This window comes from Saccopteryx bilineata, chromosome 3, assembly GCF_036850765.1.
Source record: "Saccopteryx bilineata isolate mSacBil1 chromosome 3, mSacBil1_pri_phased_curated, whole genome shotgun sequence".
Classification (NCBI taxonomy): domain Eukaryota; kingdom Metazoa; phylum Chordata; class Mammalia; order Chiroptera; family Emballonuridae; genus Saccopteryx; species Saccopteryx bilineata.
This window is the reverse complement of record NC_089492.1, coordinates 183465625-183491020: the sequence shown is the minus strand read 5'-3', so window position 1 is coordinate 183491020 and position 25396 is coordinate 183465625. Positions and strand designations below refer to the sequence as shown.

At 45.9% G+C, this 25396-nt stretch overlaps 1 protein-coding gene across 2 annotated transcripts in view; it reads right to left on the bottom strand.

The window, feature by feature from the left end:
* Positions 1-25396, bottom strand: part of GFOD1 (Gfo/Idh/MocA-like oxidoreductase domain containing 1) — a 157770-nt gene that overhangs the window by 116120 nt on the left and 16254 nt on the right. The window lies entirely within an intron of this gene.

Sequence of the window (25396 nt, the reverse complement as noted above, 5' to 3'; positions counted from 1 at the left end):
CATGTTTGCTGCAAGCTCACAGGACAGGAAGGTAGAAGGGTATGCATCTGTAGCCCAGAGCTGACACTGCCCACCCCAGGTTCAAATGGTTTGCCCCTGTTCATGGAGGGCCAGCCAAGTCCATGATGTCATGGAGACCTCTGAGCTGAGAAGCCAATAGTCTTCTCTCATTAAATACAGTTTGCCCTTGAATAATACAGGTTTGAACTACGTAGGTCCACTTACGCGTAGATTTTTTAAAAATATATAACTACTGCAAATGTATTTTCTCTTCCATATGATTTACTTAACATTTCTTCTCTCTATCTTACTTTACTGTAAAAATACAGCATATAATACATATAACATACAAAATACATGTTAATTTACTGTTTTTGTTGTCAGTAAGGCTTCTGGTCAGTGTAGTGATTGCCGAGGTGGGGGAGATGGATTACAGAGAGAATAAATGGTGATGAACAGAGACTTGACTTGGGAGGGGTGGTGAACACACATGGTATACAGTAGATGTGGTGTAGAATTGTGCACCTGAAACTTGTGTAATTTTGTTAACCAGTGTTACCCCAATAAATTCAATTTTAAAAAGTTATATGATAGGGCCCTGGCTGGTTGGCTCAGTGGTAGAGCGTCAGCCTGGCGTGCAGGAGTCCTGGGTTCGATTCTCGGCCGGGGCACACAGGAGAAGCGCCCATCTGCTTCTCCACCCCTCCCCCTCTCCTTCCTCTCTGTCTCTCTCTTCTCCTCCCGCAGCCAAGGCTCCATTGGAACAAAGTTGGCCCGGGCGCTGAGAATGGCTCCATGGCCTCTGCCTCAGGTGCTAGAATGGCTCTGGTTGCAACAGAGCGACGCCCCAGATGGGCAGAGCATTGCCCACTGGTGGACATGCCGGGTGGATCCCGGTCGGGCACATGCGGGGAGTCTGTCTGACTGCCTCCCCGTTTCCAACTTCAGAAAAATACAAATAAAATAAAATAAAATAAAAAGTTATATGATAGTTTTTGACTGCACTGAGGTTCAGTCCCAACCACCATGTTGTTCAAGGGTTAACTGTCTTTCTGTTTCTAACTACATGTGACCTCAGGCCGGCAATTTGAGGCTTGGGGCTTAATTAAGGTCACAGCTCTGCAGGTCCACAATCACCAGCATGGACATCCACTCTCCTCTTTGTCCCCCTGACACCCATGCTGACACTGCAGAAATAGGGCTTTGGATTCCCTTGTTTCTGGCGGGGCTTTTGGTGAAAACTTCCAGGAAAAGAACAGATCTGAGTTAATTACAAATGACAGGTCTTTCTAAAATGAAATGCAGCATATGTAAGTGACACATCCCATAGTCAGACACTTATGTAAAAGTCGAGGAGGAAATATTTGAATTTACAGTTCTCTTCAATTTCATACCTTTGCAAAGAATTTATCTTGTAATATTCTCAGCTTCATATAAAAAATCAACCTCCTCTAATTATCAAGAGCATCCCCTCCAAAGATAACCTGGTTAATAATATGAACACCAATCCTCCTGTAACAGTGCACTTATTAACAGCAACATGGGCACATATTAGCTGTGCACACAGTGAATGAGGACTAAACATGCCAAAGAAACAGCTCACCTCTGGCAGAGGGCAGAGTGGAGGAAGAGTGAGGAGGGAGGAGGGAGCAGTTAGCATTCAGGTAAAGACGGTTCCTGGAAGCCTTTCAAACCTGCAGATTCTCCACAACTCTTGTCTCCATGAAGGACTAGATTACCTGATGTCTGCTGAGTGCCACTTCTCATATTCATATATGAATATTCAGGTATCAATGTGCATCTCAGCAAGAGCTAGAGACTGCAGTGGCCATCACCTATCTGATAGCAGTAATAACGTCTGCACTTGTACTGGGCCCTTAATCTAAGGAGACCAAGATCCAACCCCATTTTCCCCTATCAGAATACAACACAAAATTCCAATGTTTTAGAAAAAGAAGCTCTTGATTCACATTTTCCAGAGCTAAAGGCAAACAGATCTTGGCCTCTGGCATGCCTGGCTTTCCTCTCAGGGTTATGATAGGAGAGAGGATTCCTACAGGCAAAGAAGCAGAGGACATGGCAGCTGGGTCTGGCATCACTGTTTCTCCTAACAAACTTGCTTTCAAAAGAGAGGTAACATTTCTCCCTTATGTCTGCAGAATCAAGAGATGTCGGTAAGGAGACATCTTAATGTTGCAGCTTAGAACAATCACAGATATAATGAAGTGCAGGCCTAATCTCTAAGAGGCCAGGAGCCTCAGTGTACGTGTCACAGCCCACCCTGCTAGGCTACACAGTCCACACGTCCAGCCCTTAACCATCCTAAGCCTCTCTGGCTGGACACTACAGTGCCAGTCTGATCTCTTAATAGAGCATCACACCAAAGAGCCAGCCAAGTGTGGCAGCCTTTATCAGAAAACATCAAAAGGGTGGCAGAAGGAAGAGTGGAGAATGTCTGTTCAACAGCAAAAAGGGGAAAATGATGCCAGCAGGGACCAAAAAATCTAGCAGAGGGAGAGGGGACCACAAAACCACCACAATGGGGCTGGGACCAACACTCTGTCCACTTTGCAAACAAGCACAGCCCCATCCCTGGCATCATAACGAGGCCAAGAACTAAAAGTTAACAAAGCTACAGCTCTGGGATCTATTACATAATGGGGACAGGCTTTTGAAATATCTATTATTATTAAATGAATTTTATTTCAAATCACCTCTAAAACCCCCAAGCAGGTCTATTCCCCTGTAAGTCCCAAAATCACACCGGAAGAACCAGCACTCCCAGGCTGCCCCAGGAGAACAAAACCAAAGAACAAAGTAGATACCTGTATGTGTTAGAACTCTGGGACCTGGTGGGGGTGGGGTGAGGGGTGAACACACAGTACAGTGTACCAAGATGTGTCATAGAATTGAGTACCTGAAACCTGTATAATTTTGTTAACCAGTGTCACCCCAATAAATAAAAGCTCTGGGACCACGGTGGGGTGATTACTTGTATCAGCTGGCTGCTTGATCTCTAAGCTGGAGGCTACAGCATTGAGGTGGGGAGGAGCATCCTTCTGAAAAACTCATTCAGCCCAGAAAAAGCCTAGGTGCAGCCCCAGCAGAAGACGATGAAGCCAGGAAGTTCCTGGTGACATCATGAGAGTCAAACCAGGCCTGCTGTAGCCACCTGCTAATCCCACTGTGATATTTTCAAGTAGTGTCAGAATATACACGCCCCAAGACTGGCAGCATATCACATATGTAGGGTGCACCGACTGCCCCCAAACACATCGACTGGCAGCCAGTTATAGTAAAGGAAACCCTGCAAGGAAATGGGAGTCTTCGGAAAGAGGGTCAAGGCCAACAGGATCCCACTAATCTACCCCACCAACAGTGGAAAGCGCTTTTAGATGCAGGAAGCATGCAAGTGAGCCTCCCTTTCTACCACCAGGCAGTGTGTCGGTTGTCCTCACCAGACCCTTCTCTGCTCACCTCCTAGGGGCCCGAAGCAGAGGTGGCTTTCCAAATTCTAGGCCAACTTGCTCTGGGTGTCACAACAGTTTTGACAAAAAATTTGCTGATATGCAAGGGAGTGCTTAAGGGATATTTTGGAGCCTATGTGCTCTCCTGGATATTAATGTGAACAAATCCCTCCTTAACCATCATTGCAAAACCAAAGGTTCACGTTAGAAGGTACATCAGTCAGCTTGGGCTGCCTCAACAATGTGCCACAGACCAGGTAGCTCAAATAACAGAAATGTATTGTCTCAGTTCTAGAGGCTGGGAGCCTCAGATTCAGATGCTGACAGGGTTGATTCCTTCTGGGAATTCCCAGGAAGAACCCACTCCTGCCTCTCTCCTGCTCCCGGGTGTTTGCAGGCAGTCTTAGTGTTCTTAGCTGGTAGATCCATCACCCCAGTCTCCACCTTTATATCCACATGCTGGTCTTCCCGTGCACATGTCTGTCTCCAAATTTCCCCTTTTTATAAGGATGCCAGTCATACTGGATTAGGGTCTACCCAATGACCTCATTTTAACTTGATAATCTTATTTCCTAATAAGGTCACACTCAGAGCTACTGAGGGTTAGGACTGTAACATATCTTTTCTGTGGTGGTAGAAACACACACTTCAACAGAACAGATCTCAGAGATCCAGAGATTTCCAAACTGTGTTGTATAGAATACCAGCTTTTTAAAATGCTCTGCACAGAGAACCCTTCCACAGGTACGTTCATGCCCTAACTCGTTGGGTTGTACACATTAAATATGTACAGCTCTTTACATGTCAAACATCCCTCAGTAAAGCATTTTGTTGTTTTTTAATGAAAGATGTATAAAGTAAAAGAGAAAATCCTTTGGTCCATAGGTTTGAGAAATGTTTCAACTCTATCCTAGAGATTCATTATTACACACAAATTTATGAAGCACTTGCTCTACATCGGGCACTGAGCTCAGCCCTGAGACCAAAAATTAATAAAACCTGGTTTCTCCTGGGGAACTGGGTTTTTTGAGGGGTCAGGGGCAGGTACAAACTGAATATTTCACTGTTCTGTGCTAAGTGCTATGGCAGAGATGTACACAGATTTCTGGGAGCCCGGAGGAGAGAAGCTTACCTTAACCTTGGATAAGGGGAAGGTATTAGAAAAGGCTTCCTAGAGGGAAAAACTAGCTAGGATTTAAAGAGTGGATAGGATGTCTGAGCAGGCAGTGGCGCAGTGGATACAGCATCAACCTGGGATGCTGAGGACCCAAGTTTGAAACCCTGGTTGCCAGCTCAAGGGCGAGCTCATCTGGCTTGAGCACAAGCTCACCACCTTGAGTGAGGGATTACTGGTTTGAGCACGGGACCATAGAAATGACCCCAAAGTCACTGGTTTGAACAGGGGTCATTGGCTTGGCTGGAGCCCCCTAGTCAAGGCACGTACGAGAAGCAATCAATGAATAACTGAAGTGCCGCAACTACGAGTTGATGCTTCTAATCTCTCTCTCTCTTTCTCTCATTAAAACAAAAAAAGAGTGCACAGGAGGTAAAGAGAACTTAGGTATGACACATCACACATTTAAAGCAACATCAGCAGCGTCACAAGCTGGGCACTCCTAGATGGCAGAGGACAAGATCAGCAGGGAGGGAGGTGAAGATGAAGACGCACAGAGGACAAAGGGAGGCTTATGTTTACCCTGAAGGCAAGGGGGAGCCACTGGAAACATTTCTGCATGGAGGTGACAGAGTCAGAGCCACATCTGGATACATCTGGGGTGGGCAGGCAAGAGCAGAGGCAGAGAGGCCCATCAGTAGGCTGCTTGTTACATTGACTCAGTCCAAAAACTGTGATGAGACAAGTTGGAACATCATAATTTTGCAGCCATCAGCTGAGATCCACATCACCAGTGGATGTGAAACCCAGGGAAAAATTCTGAAGGTGTGCCAGAAAGTCTTAAAAGGGTCTTCCCACAGATTGCTTATTAGTTGCAATGGAAAAAATAGTAATATACAAAAGGTAAATGGCACATTTTGATTAGTGGAGGGTAAGCAAAGGGGGTCAAAAGGTACCAACTTCCAGTTATAAAACAAACAAGTCATGGGGATGTAATGTGGACCATCGCAACAGTTAACACTGTATTGCATATTTGGAAGTTGCTAAGAGAGTAGATAGATCTTAAAAGTCCCCATCTCAACAACAACAAAAAAATGTAACTATGTATGAAGACGGGTGTTAACTAGACATAAAATATCACTTATAGGAGATCATTATGCACTATATACAAATATCAAATCATTATATACCTGAAGCTAATGTAATGTTATATATCAATTATACCTCAATTTTAAAAAATTAACACCACCAATGTTTATGTATAGCAGGTATTTTCCATTAATTTACATTTTTGCTTTGCAAGTGCCCATCAGGCTTGTCTCCCAGGTGATGGTAGTGGTCACAGTGTTGCCTCCTTGCCCAGCACAGACAGACGCTTTAGAAGGGAGAGTAGAAGCTTCTCTTCCCAAGTGTCTACCCTCCAGCCCAAGAAGGCACAGAGCACAGTAGAGAATTCTCTGCACGATGAAGTGCTCAACCAAAGCAGCTGGCCAATGGTTTCCTTTTTGTCATTTTAGCCCCAAGGAAAGGGTGCACTCTTACTGGTCTCCTCCCAAAAGGGAGCTTGTGAACAATTTTGAAAAGAAAATGAAAGTTTCCAAATGCTATAGCAACACTCAGACCTCCTCACAAATGCCAACAGGCACAGAATATCTGCCTACTCCTTGCGCATTATTGGCAGTGGCTTCCTGTATGACTCAATGCCTTGTCTCCACTCTTCCAAGGATAAAAGCAAAATGTGCTTAGGCCACATAGAGATAAAGCCACTAAACTGCCATGAGAGGCACAGGCTCTCAGAACAGCCTCATGGTGCCATGCTTCTCGCCGTGTAGTTGGTGCAAGTTGGGAACACTTCCTGGAGTGCTTTTGTATTTAAAACTGCTGACTTCCAACACTAGCTCTAGAGACAGAGCCAAAATCCTCTCTAAAGGAGGAGCTAATTTTAAATGCTGGAATATGAAACGTGATAGAGTGATCCCTCTGTCCTTGGAGAGCCAAATACTCAACCACTGGGACAACCCAGGACAACTGCAAACAGAAAAGAGAGTCCTTAGAGAATCAAATTATTGCAAATTATTGTGATTTTGGTGTTCCTAGTCCATAAAAGTTATGACAGCCAAACACAATAGTTCATGTTCTCCTCTCCTCCATACAGATTCATAGCTCTTGCCACTAAGGGTACAAGTCTCTACCTTCCCAGTGAGAACTCTATTCTAAACGAAATGTTTTCCTAACACATTCAGGAAAAAGTATTATGCATTTCTATTCAGAGTTCACAGAAACAGGTTAAATACACCGAGGTTAAGACCTTGCCTTTCCTCTCAAATGACCTTTCCTCCAGTAATTTTTTCTTAACTTATATGAGACTAACTGATTATCCTGGCATGTCTCAGGAGAATCTAGAACCTCATTAAATATAGAATCCCGAAGCCAGAGTGGCTCTGACGAGAAGGCATGCCAGCCAAGTTCTGTTTCAGAAAGTTCCCTCCGTACTCCAGCATGCCATACTGGGCTGGCAGTTCCGTGCTGATTTTTCACATGTGGACCCTGAATGATCTGGCCTCTCAAAGGGCAGTGCAATGTCTGGATTTCACATGGGGCTGGAGGGGACATTGATGTTAAGGACAAATTTTAACTACGCTATAGCTCCTCTTGGAGTAGGCAGAAAAACCTAACCTGTGCCATCAATAAGCACGGGGGACATGTGCAGCACTGTGGTACTTACTTACCTTCACCCGCTCTCAGTCATTTTAAAATCCATGAATACGGAGGTCCCCAAGGCTACTCCCAGGCTTAGCAGGAGGTGAACTGGTAGAAGAATTCATAGGACGCAGCATACAGATGCACCCATGGCTACAACTGGTTATTGCAGAAGGACACAAAGCAAAACCAGCAAAGGGAAAAGGCTCATGGGGCAAAGTCTAGGAGAACCAGTTTCCAAGACTCTTTCTTCTCTCAGTGAAGTTACACAGGAAACACTGTATTACAGTATCAGGCTATAACCCCAGCGATGAGCACTGTCCAGCAAGAAGGTCCATTAGAGACTTCATGTCCAGGGTTTTATTAGAGGCTGGTCACCTAGGCACCCTCTGCCTGGCATGTACCAAAATTCCAGACTCCCAGAAGGAAAGCAGGTGTTCAGTATAGCCTATACCATGTGCACAAACAATTCAGGCACAGAGAGCCGTGCTGATCAATTAGGAGAAGTTTTATATCAGTATAGGAAATGTCTGATGCCATGACGGTAGCACGGCTCTCACCTAGATGCTGGCCCAATGCAACACGCCTTCCTCTTCATCAGCTGTGATGCTCATTCTTTGTACACCCTTGGCAACTCCTGCCAGAATCCTTAGTGGACACCACAGCATTTCTTAGAACCAGAAAGGCCGTGAAAGCACATCTGGACAATTCCCCTCAGTATACAGATGAGGAAAGGGACCCACAGGGAGGTGAAGTGTCTTGCCCAGATTAAGTCTTGATTTGAAAGCCCCTTTTCCTATACCAGACTCCCCTCTTCTCTGACACTGACAGGCCCTAATTCATGGCCTTCAGCCACGAACTATGGGCCTGAGAGAAGGGAAACAGATCAGCAACATGGGTGCCTGAGCAGCCTGGCTGTGTGACCATTCAGTTATAACAGACAAGGGTCAGGGAGCATTCCGAGTCAAGCCCAATCTACCCTAATAAACACAGTCACTCTGCTAGCATGCTGAGATTCACTGGCAGGCTCTCCTTGTAGTTGTCAAGCAGGTAGGAGGCAGTGGTGGCTCGGGTTCTGAGATTTGAAGCCAGTAAGTAGCTTGAGGGACAGAGACAGTCAAAGGGCCAAGCAGCTTGTCTTGGCCCCAAGCAAACAGGCTACACTGTCAACATAAGCAGCAGGAATTCCAATCAGCAAAGGGAACAGAAGGCATCAGACCCAAGCAGTAACAACCAAGGTCAAGGGAACATTCACCCCAAAGATGCACTGTATATTAGGTTAAGGTCAGAAAGACTGAACATCCTGCATCAAATCCAGTACCAGAGCAAGGGTGCCTACATGGCCTGTTTTCTTTAACTAGACACCCCCACCCCCAGTTCTTCATTCTCACACACAGAAGGGAAGCAGACCTGTGGGATCTGAATTGAATTGAAGACTAGCTCCATCTGGCTACTACCTTAAACTGAGCAGGTTAAGCCAGGTTTCAGTGTTAATCACTATTTTCTACCATGTGGACTGGGAAGCAGGAAAAGTCAGTGGTCAAAGAAGGATGCCCAGATGGTAGACAAAGGGAGAGTACTCCTTGACTCCCAGGCTCCAAGGCATCTAGGGCTCCAGGGGACCCTGTACTCTTATCATACCCCGCCCCACCGCCAGTACAGAAGTCTGCTTACTTCTGAAACTGGTTTCTGCAACTTGCAAGCAAAACAGGCTCAATGCATAACAGCAGGATTGGCTAACCTCAGATTGCAGAGTTAGCCTTTTGACTCTCTACAACAAAGAAAGCCTGCAGAAATGTTCCGGATTGATGGAGTCTAAAGAGACAAGGGCAGAGGTGGCAGGGTCCAATGGGTAAGATGCTTGCCCTCGGCATGTCCCCAGTCCTGATCCTCAGAATCGTGCAGTGACAAAGTTGGGGCTTCGAAGCTTTGAAACCTGAGCATATGATTTAACTCCTCAGGGCCCCAGGGCTCCTTGTCCATAAACTGCCTAGTTATGCAGGCTCATTGCCCCTTTCCTAAAGTTCTGGGGCAGGTGCAGGGTAGAATTTCCCAGATTTTAGAAAGGTAATAAGCTACATGCACTTCCAGCATTTTTCTATGGAGAAATGTGTGAGCATTCACGTGATGAGGGTGGGGGAAGCAATACATTGCCTCACGTCAATTCAGCTCAGGTTCTATAATAAATGAGTTTGCACCGTGCCCCCCCCCCGCCAAATATTACATTTTCAAAGTTAAGTTTTTCTTATTCAGTTGGTCTTGGGGTCTTGGGGGGGTCAGAATTGAGGATTAGGGACCTCAGATGATTGTGAGGATTGCATGGGTTAGTCCAGGTGCAGCGTTGCGCACAATGCCCATTATCGCCTGCGATTACATCACTTTGTGTCTGTTGCTCACCACGCTGCAAGCTCCTTAAATCCCAGAGATAATATCTTAGTCATTCTTTATAATCCACCTTAGAACCTAGAGAAGTGTCCGGTGCATAGCAAGGCTTGAGTAAAATGTTTATTAAATGGATAAATCTAGTTTCAAAGGTACATTTTTTTCAGTACTCAAAACACAATGATCCTTGCAGATTCCCTGGAGGGGAGAATTATTTATTCATTTGAAGATGTATAAATCTAGAAATTTCAGGTGGTAACATCCTTATTCCTTTCAATTCACCCCCTTTTTAAATTTTTATTTATTGATTTTAGCGAGAGAGGAAGGGAGGGAAGGAGAGAGAAAGCAAGAGAGAAGGGAGAGAGAGAGAGAGAGAGAGAGAGAGAGGAATATCAAGCTGATCCTATATATGCCCTGACTGGGGATAGAACTGGCAACCTCTGTATTTTGGAACAATGCTCCAACCAACCAAACTATCCAGCCAGGGCTCAATACACCTCTTTTTAAAGCATCCTTCATAATACCCTATTTTCAAACTTTAAACATTCAAGAGACACACAGTATAAATGGTAATAGCAGCAACTTATATTCAGTGAGAATTACAATATGCCAAGTGTTGTTTGAAGAAATTTATATGTGTTCGTTTATTTGAAACTTTCAGCCTTTTTTTTTTTAATTTGCCCATTTTACTGATATGGAAGCAAGGCAAGCAACTTGACAAAAACACATGGCTAGTAAGTGGCAGCTTTCAAGCTCAGCCCATCAGACCCCGTGACCTATGCTCCCATGGCCTCTCACACAAGATGAGCACAAAGAACCCTTTTATCCCCCTTATGGGTTAGACTGTGCCTCCCCTTCCCTACCCAAGATATCAAAGTCCTGAACCCTGATACCTGTGAGTGTGACTCTATTTGGAAATGATTCCTTTGTAGATGATCAAGTTGGAATGAGGTAATTGGGCGGGACCTAATCCAATGATTGGTATCCTTAAAAGGGAACCTTTAGACCCAGAGACAGACATGCACACAAGCAGAACAGCATCAGACATGAAAGCAGAAATGGAGTGATGCTTCTCCAAGCCAAGGAACAATGAAGGTTGCTAGCAAACCACCAGGAGCTAGGGAAGAGGCCCGGAACAGACACTCCCTCAAAGCCTCAGAAGGGATCTTAGCCCTTCTGGTCTCCAGAACTGTGAAAAAATTAATTTCTGTCATTTAAGCCAGCCTGTTGGTGGTACCTTGCCATGGCAGCCCTAGCAGACTACTTTTAAGCCCACAGGCTTTTAAAAGAAATTGGCTAGAACCAGCATGGCCACGTCTCCTCCTGCAGAGGCACTCGTACACACAATACAATAGCGCACCCTTCAAGAGATACAGGATGCTAACAGGGCTTCTTGCTCACTGGCACATCCCCAAATCCTACTTCCTGAACTTTCAGTGACTACATCTTTTAAAACCAACTTAAAAGAAACCAATAGAAGACACATTTCCCTGCGATCCACTAGCTCTTTAGAATAAGCAATTGCGTAACTCCTGCTTATGAGCACACTCATCCTCACACTGACATGTCCCCCACAAAGCAGAAACTTTCCTCTTCACTGCCTGAGCCCACCACGAACATTCTCCACCTCCCACCGACCGAGGTCTGCTCATGAATCAGATATGACAGCTGCCAGCCAGAGACTGACGTCAGCACTTCCCAGTCCTCCCATGGGCTGCCAGAGGGAGACAGACGTGGCCCCACATGGAAGATCAGACAGAACAAGAGGCAGCAAGGTGGTAGTGGGGTCTTCCTCAGCGTCCAGGACTGGCTTCCTGTCTTGCTTTCACTTATAGCAAACCTCTGGCTGCTATAAAATGAAGAACCACAAGTAGATTATAATCTATAATTTATAATTATAAATGCATTCAGATGAGATTTTATACCATCGGATACTGTGACTCCCACTAGAGTTTAGGGTTTAGTCATCTGAGGCTCTCTGATCTAAATCTCTCTGCCATGTGTGCCTGTCACGCTGGAGCCCTTACACACACACACACACACACACACTCCCACACACACACTCCCCCCCCCACCGCCTGAGACTCTGGTCTCTGCAAACATCCAAGGAGGAGCACACACCTCCTTAAAAATTCCGAGAGCTTTGGCAGAGAGCAGGTACACCCAGAAAGGCACACAGCTGGTCAGGTTTCTGACCTGATCCAAACTAAGTTTTATGCTCAATGTTGGTGCTTTTAGAAGTCCCTATCACTAAATCACCTTGGTAATTCCAGACACCCGTCTGGGTTTTGTTTCCTGAGCAGGAGACCAACCCCCCAGCTCAAGAAGCCATGGAGAATTGCCTGAGCGGGGCGACTACCAAGGTGAGAAGGCCCCTGTCTCTGGTCTGAATTTGGTTGTAGAAACACCAAAGATGTGAACACATGTTATTCTAAGGACAAAATCCTCATGATATCTCACCAGAGATTGACAGATTGACGGAAAATATCTGAAACTGCAGGCAAGGATGTATCATTGAATCCAAACAGTAGCAAACCAGAAGATCTGCTACTGCCCACCTGTAGTGTCCTGCACAGGCCACCTGACATTCTGTTTGGACCAAGGACACTCAAGGAGAAGAGCAATAAATGTCTAAGCCAAACTCAGCACAGACACCCACGCAAAGAGCCACATTAGATCAGGAAGAGCACAAAAGGTCAACTTGCTGTATCCTTCCTGCACGTGTGTGAGGGAAAGGAGAGGAGATTGACCCTCACCGGAACACCCACTTGTCGTCTAACATTTATTTGCCTGGTCAGGCCATTGCAGACAGCATTTTCATAGGGAGTCTAGTAGAATAATCCCTCTAGTTTGACTACTCTTGAAATATTGCCAGGCGTGGATTTGATACAGCAGGTGGGCAGGATGGGGACGCTCCTGCTGGGCCCAGCTCTGTCCTGGGGAAGCTCTCATCCCCTGGGTCTCAGCGGTGGCCCAACACACAGCCAGCCTACATCGCAGCAAAACCCCAAATGGTCGAGGGGAAGTGAGGCTTCTCATAGATTGTTTTAGCTTTTGAAAACTTTGAATAAATATTGCCTTTTGCCCATTTAAATACAGGTTAATTTTAGGCCCTGGCCGGTTGGCTCAGCGGTAGAGCATTGGCCTGGCGTGTGGGGGACCCGGGTTCGATTCCCGGCCAGGGCACATAGGAGAGGCACCCATTTGCTTCTCCACCCCCCCCCTTCCTTCCTCTCTGTCTCTCTCTTCCCCTCCCACAGCCAAGGCTCCATTGGAGCAAAGATGGCCCGGGCGCTGGGGATGGCTCCTTGGCCTCTGCCCCAGGCGCTAGAGTGGCTCTGGTTGCAGCAGAGTGACCCCCCGGAGAGGCAGAGCATCGCCCCCTGGTGGGCAGAGCGTCGCCCCTGGTGGGCGTGCCGGGTGGATCCCGGTCGGGCGCATGCGGGAGTCTGTCTGACTGTCTCTCCGTTTCCAGCTTCAGAAAAAATAATAATAAAAAAATAAATAAATACAGGTTAATTTTAAACTACCCATTGCAGCCACCTCCAATCCTTTCTAGAATAAAGCAGGAATCTTAATAAATATACGAAGAGATCCTGAGGGCTCTCTTGCTGCAGATGATAAATCCTAAGCAGGAGTTTAGGTCCTGATGTCTAACCTCCCCGAGCTGTGCGCTGTACACAGAGGCACTGCGCCCCTCCCCCCACACACCCCGCGGGATGGAATAAAAGCCTTCTAGGAATAAAAGCATTCACGTTCAGACAATCATGAGACATTGCTGAGTAGAATGAAAAGTTCAAGTGTATTTTTAAAATAAGAACAAGACATCCTAATAAGACTTGATCATCCTGCAGGAGGTGTTGAGCTATGCCCTTCCCCCACTCTGGAGGTACCTAGACAGGAATTTGGGGAACCGTCTGTAAGGGCACACATTCTGCTGACATATGAGGGGATATTCCTGCTCCTCGTTCCCATGATGACTAGGTGACATTGGTGGCCCACATGAGAAAAGCAAGGACAGGGCTTTCCATCATAAACATAAGGCAAAGGGGCCACATTGCATAGCTATGAATATCAAAGCCATAGCTCCCCACACAAAACGCATGAGACAGCAAGGGGAACCTAGCTAGGGAGCTCAATCGGTTTGAATGTTGTCTCCATACATCAAGGTTGTGGGTTCGATCCCCATTCAGGGCACATTTAAGAATTAACCAATGAATGTATAAATAAGTGGAACAACAAATCAATGTTTCCCTCTCTCTCTCTCTTAAAAAAAATAATAAAAAGACTGCAAGGGGAGTTTAACCTTTCCAGACACTCAGACATGCTCACTCTTGTGGACCCTGAGTCAGAATTGCCAGAAGCAAATGGGCGCCTGCCAGGGATTTGAGAGGTAACCTGAACTTGCTATAATTTTCCAGAGTCTAAAATGAAGGAATGGTCTCAAATGATCTACAGCACACAAAACTGTGCCCTACAGATAGCAGGTACTCAACTGGGGAATGATGATTAATAAGCCTGCTACTAGCAGAGAGCCAACCAAGAAACCTGGCTCTCCCATCCACCAATAGCACCGGATGTTGCAGAATAGTGCCCAAGAGTCTCCACTTTTAACAGGGCCCTTATCCACCCCCCAACTCAGGGTCCTCAGAAACTCTTAGAGAAATTGATGCAGAGAAATAGTCACATGCCCAGGTGATGATGGAGCTGGGATGAGAGCCTGGGTCTGGACAATATCACACCTGAAACTTCTCCTGTGTAAGAATCATTATTGATTATTGAAGGAGATCAGGTATTTTCCTGTGTTAGCAACCATTTATAACAAATTCCTGCAGCTGGGTGTGATTCAGAGTAAGTGAGACAGCCTCAATGTAGTTCTAAACTGGACTCTTGAATTTATATTCTTTGGAAGTCAGCCTCTTCTGGCAAAATAAATAAAAAAAATAAACATAGAGCTTTCTCTGGCTCAGTTTTCAGAGGTCTTAAATCATCTGCTTGGGCTACTTCAGCGAGAGCCTGCAGCTGAAACCAAGAAGAATTTTCTAAACAGGCAACAGAAGAGGTTCCAGTCATGATTCCTGAAGCTCAGACAGGGGTCAGATGGCTTCACTCTTTCCCATCAGCCTAACCCATCCTACAAGCCTAGAGGTCTCAGCTCATCCATAAGGAAGTCTGAACTGAGGAGAGCTAAGATCCAAATTTAATTGATTGCTTCCTAGTCCCTTGGCCCTCTTTTCCTCATCCATATATTTTAAAACCCTCTTTGTATGACATTATAATTTTATAAACCATTTCCAGACTCCTTTGAAATAAAGATGTAACCGACAATGCTCCCCACTGAACTCCTAAGGTGATCTAGTATGATAGAGAAGTCAGCTTGATTGTGACTTCAGTCCCAGGCCCTCCTCATTAGCAGTATCACCTTCCACACATGACCTAAACTCTATGAGACCCATTTTCCATATCTGTAAAATGGTGCTGACACCTGTACTACAGGAGTGTTGTGAGAATAAAAATGAGATGACACAAAACTGCTTTGTGGGGGTGGTATTGTCCTAGTTGTTATAATGAAGACAACCAGAAGATCCAATGCCCCTCAGGCAAAAGCACTGAATTGAAAGAGAGATTAAGGGAGCCTTTCAGATGTGATGTCTTGTAAAAAACGACATGGAGTGGTGAGAAGAAAAGCTCGAGAGACAGCCATGACAGTAACTAATGGGGTAGACCAGTGTTTTGTTCATCAAAGGCAAGATGGACAGAAGGAAAAAGGAACATGCAGGAAAGACTCAGAGATTTTCTCCCATCTTTACCAACTGCCATGGGTTGAATTGTGTCTCCCTCCCAATTCTTAGTACCTCAGAATATAACCTTATTTGAAAACAGGGTCTCTGCTGAGGATCAAATTAAGTTGAGGTCATTAGATTTGAGCCCTAATCCAATATGACCCCTTTACCCAAAGGGGAGATCTGGAGACAGACACATACACAGGGAGAAGATCACGTGGAGATGAAGACAGAGATCTGAGTGATGCACCTAAAGCCAAAGATCACCAAGATGGCCAGCAATCCACCAGAAGCTCAAGAAAACAGATTCTCCCTCATCAGCTCAGAGGGACCAACCCTGGCGACACCGTGACCTTGGACTTCCACCCTGGAGGACTGTGAGACAACAGACTTCTATTGGCTGAGCCACCTGTTTTGTGGTACTTTGTTACAAGCAGCCCAGGAAACTCTATTATTATATTACATAACGTATTATTGTTGTTGCTGTATTTTAACAATTCTGGACATCAGAGCAATGCTGAGAAATGATGGCCTGGCTTCAGCCTCATCACTACCTTATTGACTATTGCCTTGATTTTTATAGCTCTTTTATAAGAGTGCCCTTCCCCCTACACACACACACTGAAGCTCACACTTAACAGACTGGCACAGAGTTAACAGACTTGAACACGTCCTCACCACTCAGAATCAAATCTGAAACACTCCCCCACTTCATCCTACGTTCGACTCTCTGAAGCACTGACTGGTCAGTTTGTTCCCCTTTGCCTCCCCACAGCCCCAGGACAATCCCATCCTGGTGCCACCTGTCAGCAATGGTCCCACAGATGCTATTCCCTCTGAACTCACACAGGGAAGCCAGACAATATGCTCCTTAAAGGCAAAAAACCAAGTTCAGATAACAATTGACTCTGGCAGGGACCCTCATATCTCTAAAGAAGATGCCTACATCTCTAATTTAGAGGCCCTCTCTTCACATCCTTCTGTGGTAGATGAGGATTCAGTTCACTTGTCCACTCAATGCTCCCAATGGTTTATACCACTATTTCATCCCCTCTGCAAAATGCCTCAGTGAGATTGATTACCCTTGTGGGGGCAGCTTGAAAACACATCCACAAATTCCTTGATGTTCCTCTCATCGAGAGGGGTGATATAGTGCCCTCTCCCTGAGCACAAGGGCATTTATAATCACATCAGTGCATAAAATAAGGCACGAGCTACTGCACAACTTCAGAGCCTCGGTTAGAAAAAGCCACGTGGCAGCATCTGACTGTTTCTTTGGGGACACTCACTCTGGGAGCCTCCAGCCACTGTGTAAACAGTCTGGCTACCCTTAAAATCCCTGTGGAGAAATGAGGTAGAAGGTGGTGAGGAGCTGAGGAGCCCCAGCTGTTCCAGATCCCCTATGGATCTTGTCTTCCCAGCCCAGGTGCCAGACAGATGTGTGGAGAGCCTTCAAGAAGTTGCCTGGCCCAGCTACCATCTGACTGCAGCAGTGGAGTCTAACCAACTTCCAGGCTGGTGAGTAAAATAAAGGATGGTATTGTTTTGAAACCACTGTTTTGGAGAGGTGTGTCAGCAGCTCTAGGTCATCAGAACCACCCATATGTTTGTTTCTCGTCCATCATCACACAGTGTAGTCCCCGCCTGGAGGAAGCTCATTCCTGCTTCAGTGTCTCCTCTCCTCTCTCCTTCACCTCTCCAGTTTTGCCATCTGCAGGGCACTTCCACTGCCCATGTTTATCACATCCCATTCTGCTCAGGCGCCACAGTGAGTCCCACTGCCTCCACTGGCCTTCCTGCTTCTGGTGTCCACCACATGCAGGCTCTTCTGCACTCTGCCACTCCTCCTGTGGGTGTTCTAAATGCAGGGCAGATATGACCACTCCTCGCTGCCCAGAGAGCACTCTGCTCCTTGGGTTGGTGTTACGGCCCTTTGCTGTCCTGGATCTCCTGCTTTATTCCCAACCAGTTATTCCAATGACAGCCTGAACTCGGGGTCCCGGGGCCCTTGCCTGAATGTACCACACCCCGTCCAGCTGCTGCCCCTCAGCTCACACTGCTTCCTCGCCAGGAACGCTCTCCCCGCCAGAGCTCCACTCAAACATCACTGCTGCTGTAAAGTTCCCCTTTGTGCCCCAAACCCGTCCCCTCCTGCAGCCCCGTGGCCGTCATCCCAGGCCAGCATAGCCCTATCATTCTGTGTCATGGCATCTGCCCCAAGAACTGTAAACTCTTTGAGGGCAGGGTCCCCAATTCACTCTGAAAATAAACATCCACAGATTCAAAATAAACATCTGCTGAATCGCTGCTAAGCTCAACCTCAGTAATCCCAGTGGGTCCCCCAGAGCCCACCCACCAGTGGTGCTGATGGAGAGTTTTCGAAGGAGACAGAGGGGAACTGGATTAGTTGTCTGGCTGGCATCAGAGTCTGCCTTATCCTCATTTCCCCACTCTCACGGTGATGGGCCCCAGTGATAGGCCCATAATGACGCCCATGTCTATGGGTACCGAGGATGTCAGCGGCATACAGTGAGTCACAAATAGCCTGGGGCACTGTGGGTCACCTTGAGCTGGTCGTGCAGGAAGTCAGGAGGCAGCGCAGCAGAGCAGTGTAAGAGGCCGAATGGCATGTTCACACTGGACTCTGACAGTCTTTGTTTTGCTCTGTTTTTGTATAATGTCTACTTTCGACTTCCTAACCTTGACCCTTTGGAAGCAGGAAGTCCATCTCATGTTTTGAGTCCATTTTATAGCCCCTGGCCAAGCATGTTGGACACGGTGGGCCCCCCATCAGTACAGCTCTCATGATGATTACAGGCAGCCCTCGGGCTCCCAGGCTCACTCTCCCGTGCTGTCACAGAGCCTCCACAACCTGGCCCTGGTCAGACCCTTGCTAAGCGGCCATCAGGAACGCCCTGGGTCGCCCAGTCTGCCACCACAGCCGGGATGCCTCCAGCACAGCCTCAGGTGGCTAATGAGCCACAACAGCCTTCCCCCTGTTTTTCCATCCCCAGTCAGCTCATACCTTCTTCCCTCCAGAGCAGGGCGGCACCACTCTGCCCTCACATTGCCCATTCCTCCTCAGCAGCTGTTTCCTGTCAGCTGAATCTGGAATGGTGTGTTATTGGTATTTTTCCTGTATCTGATATGTATGGGGTACACCCTCCCCTGCACCATGAATTGATCCCTCTGATTTCAGAAAGAAGGAGGCTCCTTCTCCATCACTCCACTCACCCCAGACTCAGCTCTTCCCAGAAAACCTATGATCTCCATCACCTCCCACCCCCATCCTTTCCTGGGTCCCTTAACTTTTCCAGCAGGACCTTGAGGTCAATGAAATAATGGGTCTTTTCCAATTTCAACTCCTAGAATTTAAACAAAGTCTGTCCTCCAAACCTCAAATGTACTCACTAGCTTTGCCAACAAACAACAAAACAAAATAAACCCACCGTGATGGTGACCTACGCACTCAAATTGCACTGTCGCCTTCCCTTTGGCCATCATCCCTGTCTAGAAAAAGGATTCCTTTACTCAAGGAGGAAGCAACTGATGAAAGCAAAGCATCTCATGTTCAGGTTGCAAGTGCCATCTAAGGAGCTCATCGGTGAAGATAGGCTGCTAAGATTTCATTAAGCAGAAAGCATCTCTCTTTTCAAACTGTCAAGTCACACAGGTGAGCAATTAAGCCACTGAAAAGGAAGAAGGGAAAGCTTTCTTATGGATCATTTAAAAATGCACAGCATGTAATCTGTAACACCACCCAGGGCACTTAATTAACTATATGCCCCATGTAAGCATTAAGCCTGGTTTTCCTCACCAGAAGAACCCAGAAAGGAGGCTCTGAGTCCAGCCTCCCAGTTAGCAGATGCTGCACCCAAGGCCAAGGCTGTGGGACAGGGGTGTGGTGAAGATGGGGGCTCACTGCCACACAGTCAGAGGCAGAAGGGCAGTCCCTCAGATCGGTGTTGTCCACCCCAGGAGCCACTAGTCACATGCAGCTACATACATTTAAGTTCATTAAAACAGAACAAAATTTAAAATGCCGTTCCTCTTTAGCCATATGCAGCTACTTAAATTTAAATCAATTAAAATGGAATAAAATTTAAAATTCAGTTCTTTATTGGCACTAGCCACATCTCACATGCTCACCAGCCACACGGTGCCCGCAGCTCCCTCTCTGGATAGCACAGGACAGAAAGCTTCCACAACCACAACAAGTTCCACTGCACAGTGCTGCTTCAGATCACCGGGCTCTGAGAGTCCTTTCCTCTCTGCCAGAACCTGGGTCACATTTTTTACCGCAGGTATCCATCTGTTAAGTATTGTGAAATTGGTTCAGTGGAATAGGACCAGCTTTCCTTCTTAATGAAATAGGAAATACCATGATGCATCATGTGCCAATGAAATAAAAGTAAAACTCAGGTTGTAAAACTTCTTCCATTTTCTGCGATTTTATTTGTACACACACATACACACACACACACACACCCCTAGATGTTACCTATTTCTATACACTTCTATATTTACTGTGTCACGATGTGAAATGTATTTCTCCCTATGGCTTAAGGTCAGAGAAAGGTAGACTCCTGCTCTACAGCGTGCTCCCTGCCTGCAGATATTTGGTGCTTTTGCCCCCACTCATCTTCCCTTTTCGGGATGACTCCAATCATGAGAGAGTGAGGCAGAGCGCTGGACAGCACCATGCACAGTTTCCCCCCAGACCTGATGTTCCCTGTGCTCTTCCCTGTTAATCTATTTCTCTCGGGCACAGAGCCAGGCAACTGGAAGGACCCAGACAAGTGTCCTCCAGTGCCCACACATGCCAGGTTAGAGGGAAGGGTGGGCAGACAGAACCAGTGCTTATGCCAATTCTATGGCTCATGAAGTGTGGCCCTCTTACATTTACAGCAGAACACAGACTTGCCAGAACATTGCCAGTACAGATTAGTGCCCAGAAGACATTCTTGCCCCGCTGGCCCACAGCTCCTTCCTCTCCAGCCATAGTTCTGTAGTTTACAAACGCCAAAAGCACTGGAAAAGCATTTCCCTCATTGTGATGGTTAATTTTGTATGTCAACTTGGCCAGGCCATGGTACCTAGGTATTTGGTCAAATAAGATTATAGATGTTTCTGTGAAAGCATTTTTTTAAAGATGAAATTAACATTTAAATCAGCAGACTCTGAGTAAAGCAGATTATTCTCCATAAGGGGGGAGCAGTCATTCAATCAATTGAAGACTTTAATAGAAAAAGTGATCACCTCCAAATAGAAAAGAGGATTCTGCCTGCAAACTGCCTTTGGACTTGAACTGCTACACTGACCCTTCCCTGGGTCTCCAGCCTGCTGTCCTGCCCTGCAGATCTCAGACTTGCCAGTGTCCACAACTGCATAAACCAATTTCTTAAAACTAGTATCTATACACACACACACAAACACAAATCCCATTGGTTGTGTTTCTCTGGAGAACCAGAAGTTTCCTTGACTAATTCCAAATCAGATTCTACCGAAAGAAAGCCTCATTGTTAACGGTATCTCCAATGCCTCTTCCTCCATGCAGCAACCCCTGATTTATTTTACTCTTCTAGAATAACTGCTGCTTCCTCTGTGCTCATTTCTGTAGTACAGGCTTGTGCCACATTTTTGCAAACATAATTATTGTGCCTTGTACCATGGCTCATATTTTGATCTCAACCTTGTCACTCAAAGCTTGCTCTGTGAACCAACCGCATCAGTACCCCTGGAAACTTGTTAAAAATGCAGACTCTTAGGCCCCACCCAGACTGATGGACTCCAGATCTGTATTTTAACAAGATGTTCAGGTGATTCAGATCATATTAAAGTTTGAGAAACACTCACACACTCACACATACACATACACACACACACACACACACAAACATACTTAACTTTGAGGAGCTATTAAAAATGCCAATGCCTAGTTTCCACCCTCAGAGACTCTTATGTAATTGCTCTGGGGTGCAGCCTGGACATAGGATGTTCAAAACCTTCCTAGGGGCTCTTAATGTGAAGCCAAGCTTGAGAACCATTGTAAAAAAAACTCCTTTTTTTTTAGGGGAACTGAGGCCAACCATGTTAAGAGATGGTATCAGGCCACATAAAGTGAGTCAGTATCAAGAACAGGACCCCACCAAGGCTTCCTGTCTCTAAAAATGTTCAGAAGAGAAAAAGATCCATATGCATTATCAGCAGAGGTAAAACAAAACCTGGGTCATCCAACAGCCATCTGATGCAGGACACTGTCATCACACCAAGTGTCTTCTCTGTAAAGAACCCCTGAGTTTAGACTGGATCTCAGGAAACCTTTCCTATTTAAAATGACTGTCAAACACTGAAGCCAAGTAGTAATTAGTGCTGAGAAAGACAGAGGCCAACCCCAGTCTAGGGCAACCCCACGACATTCTACACGAACATAGACACTGCCTTGATCGGCTTCTTCTCTATCTGCTGGTCCTGCAGTCTTTGCTCACGTAACTCTGTGGAAGGTACAAGATGATATTGTTGTGCCTTCTTAGTGTTCCCTGATGGCACGGATTTTCTATCTGAGTTAGGAGATAACAGGGAGAAAATATGGGAGAAATAAACAGTTATTTTCCTTTCAAGACCCTCTCTGGGTTTTGTCTTTATGCTAACATGTGAGGTCCGCTCACTCCTCTGCCAGGTGATGATTAGTAGCAAGCTTCCTACCCTCAGTTATTCACGTCACGTGCTCTACCTATTTGGAAAAGTAACTACATGCAGAGGGGACCTGCCTTGGGTGAACAACGGCACGAAGAGTGGCTGTACCCAACCAACTACAAAAGTATGACAGGGTGACGTTCTCATATTGTCTCCCTCCCTTTGGGCTCCTATAAACTGTCCCCATCGCAATTTCCAGACTGGAGTTGCTTGGAATAAATATCCCTTTGAGCTTCTGCTGACAGTGCAGTAGTACTTCTTGGGCAAAACTATATCTTTCCTCAGTGCAAGGGAGCACCATCTGCTTAATGGGGCACCTGCAGAAAAAACTAACCCCAAACACCCACTGTGCTGATCAATTTGTGCCCAGAAATTATACCAAACACCACTAAATTACTAGCTTGACAGCTGGTAGTAGCAGCTACCCATACAAATGTGTTCTCAGTGGTGACATTAAAGGGAGAAAAAAATCCCCACAACATTAAGGGCATAATACACATAGGCGGGCTCTCTCTCTCTCTCTCTCTCTCTCTCTCTCCTGGCAATCAGCTTTCCCACTAAGCCACACCATCCATGCCACTTTGTCCCCAGAATGTGCACATCACCTCCCTTGAAGATAAAAGACTGTTTCCTGTTATAATGGAGAGCTGTGTGTGTTTGTGTAACAACATTTTTTAAATACCAAAAACAAAACAAAAAAACCAAGCTGATCAACCAGTTGACAGCAATGATAATAAAACAGCACTGAAAAATATTTACCAAACCAAATCATTTTGCCCAGTCAGTACCCAGCTTTTAAAGTGAGTTACCAGAGTAGGCAGACAAGGTAGCATGTGGCAGGGACAGATAAACCCACTTCGGTGCCTGCATTTCACGGAAACGAAAGTCTAGAGAGGTGAGGTCACTTGCCCAAGGTCACACAGATAGTTAGTTGTGGAGTCAGGACAAGATCCACCTGCCCAGGCTCCCAGGTCAACACCCTGTGGGGGCACCGCATCACCACCCCACGGCCCAGACAGCAATTCCAGCAGGTGGTGGTGAACTTTCTCAGAACAGAGTTCCAAAGCCACTCACCACCTACGCCAGCACAGGTTTGGCTAAAAAGAAAACTCCCTGCAAAGAAAGGGGAAATGAAAGCTGGAAATGCTGCAGATGCACCATTCTTGTATTTCTTTGGAAGGCTGAAGTCAACAACATCTCTTCCCACCCTGGGGTGAATTCAGGAGGCAGTGGAACAGGATGGGACCTCATCAGCCTCTTCTAGTGACACTGGTTTCTGGGGACACAAGGTTAGAATTACAAATAAACTACCCTATAACCAAGAGCCTCCAGCATGTCCTCAGACCCAGAGCCACATCCGATTATACTCCACAACAACAGCAGAGCTCCTGGACCCCCTTTTCCCTTCAGTCAATGCTGGACTAATTTTGCTTCACCATAAACATCTACATGTGCCTGGAGATTACTGTCCTAGATTCAGAACATCACAGAATGTAAGAACTGTATAGTCACCTCAACCAAGCAATTGTTCCCACATTATTGTCTCTTTCTTTCAAAAATATACATTTTTTCCATTAAGATCAAATTGAAAATTTAGTGTAGAAAAAAAATCCAAATCCCACCATCCCATAATAACCATATTAGTATTTGGGCTTATTACCTTCCAAATTTTAATTTTCAGAGCATGTGTGTTTTAAACAAGGCTATCATAATATACAAATATTTCTGTATCCTTTCTTTACCTATAATTATATCATTTTTAAAAATCCCTATAATGCTGGTCTTCCTTTACATAATTCCAACAGTTATTCAGTATTTAATCTATTGTATTTACCATATTTACCTACCCAGTTCCCTGCTGTGGACAATTTGTGTTTGTTTCTAGTGCTTCAGAAATATAAATAAGGTTTCACTGAACACTTTCATGCATGCAGGAATTTTTCACAATCATTACTTCCGCAGAAGAGCTTGCCAGAAGTTAACCTCTCCATTTTCCTCATTATTGAAGAAACACAGGCCCCGAGTAATTAAACATCTGAGACAGGATGAAGGAACACTCTCTGGAGTGTTCCGGGTTGGTCCTGACTCAGTTTTCAAGGATCAGCTGTGTGAACACCAACAAGCCACTCAACTCCCCTGATATTCAGTTTCCCTAGGCAGGGGACAGGTCCCTCCAAGTCTGTCATGGAGTTCTGATCACCAGGAGTATGCTCTTTCCACTATTCACACACCCTTCCATGAGATACCAGATCATTCAACCTTCTACTTCTCCATTTTTTACATCAGCTGCTTTTCAGCTCAGGAAAATTACTTAGAGCCTGTCGTAGGCCCAGACTTGTTATGCGTGTGGGGCTATGTAGATCCAACCCAGAGTATGCAAAGCATGGCAGCACTCTCCAGTCGAGGGCATGGCTCTCTGAATCCAAGTCAGCCATGGAATTGAGACCTTTCTTCATATCTGGGAGTGTTGACCATAGCACACTGTGCCAGTGATAAACACACAGGCCTGCACACAGGGACTTCCCGGAACTCAGCCATGTGGGGGAGGGTGCTGGCCTATGTCTCCTAACATGGTTCTCAGGACAGTAAAGAGGTCACTGTCACATCCCTCACACATTCCTGCAGGTAAACAGTGCACTCAGCCCCAACCACAGCAGCACAGATGAAGGAATGCATTACTCTGTTTCTCTCAACCAGACCACAGTTTGCCATTTATTGTTGGCCTTTAAAAAATGGGGGTTTTATATTCAACAGAGAAGGGAAGATAGTTAAATAATATTTTCTCCATCTTTCTACATCCTGTATGACACGTGCAGTTCCCTGTGCTCCTGCAGCTCCCTCCCGTTCATTCACTGCCCCCGTTCCATACATCGTCTGTGGAAATCACATGGCCTTTGCCAGTTATAGAAGAAAGCAAGACTGGGCACACAAGCTTTACAGTCAGGCAGATCCATGTTGAATTCTGACTCCACTTCTTTTCAGCTGGGTGAACCTGACAAAATACTCAATTCTGCAGAATCTAAGACACCCCTGCAAAGATCTATAATCATTCACTACTGTCAATGAAACTGTGACAGGACACTGACTATAAGACATAGTAGATTATAAAGTGTGAAAATGTCTTAGAATCAATGACATGTGATATTTAACCTCTCTACAGTTAAAGTTCTCAGTTGTAAGATGAAGATGCTAAATGCCCACCTGGAAGGTTGGTCGCAAAGTAGGATGAGCTGACACTGAACCACGCTTGACTC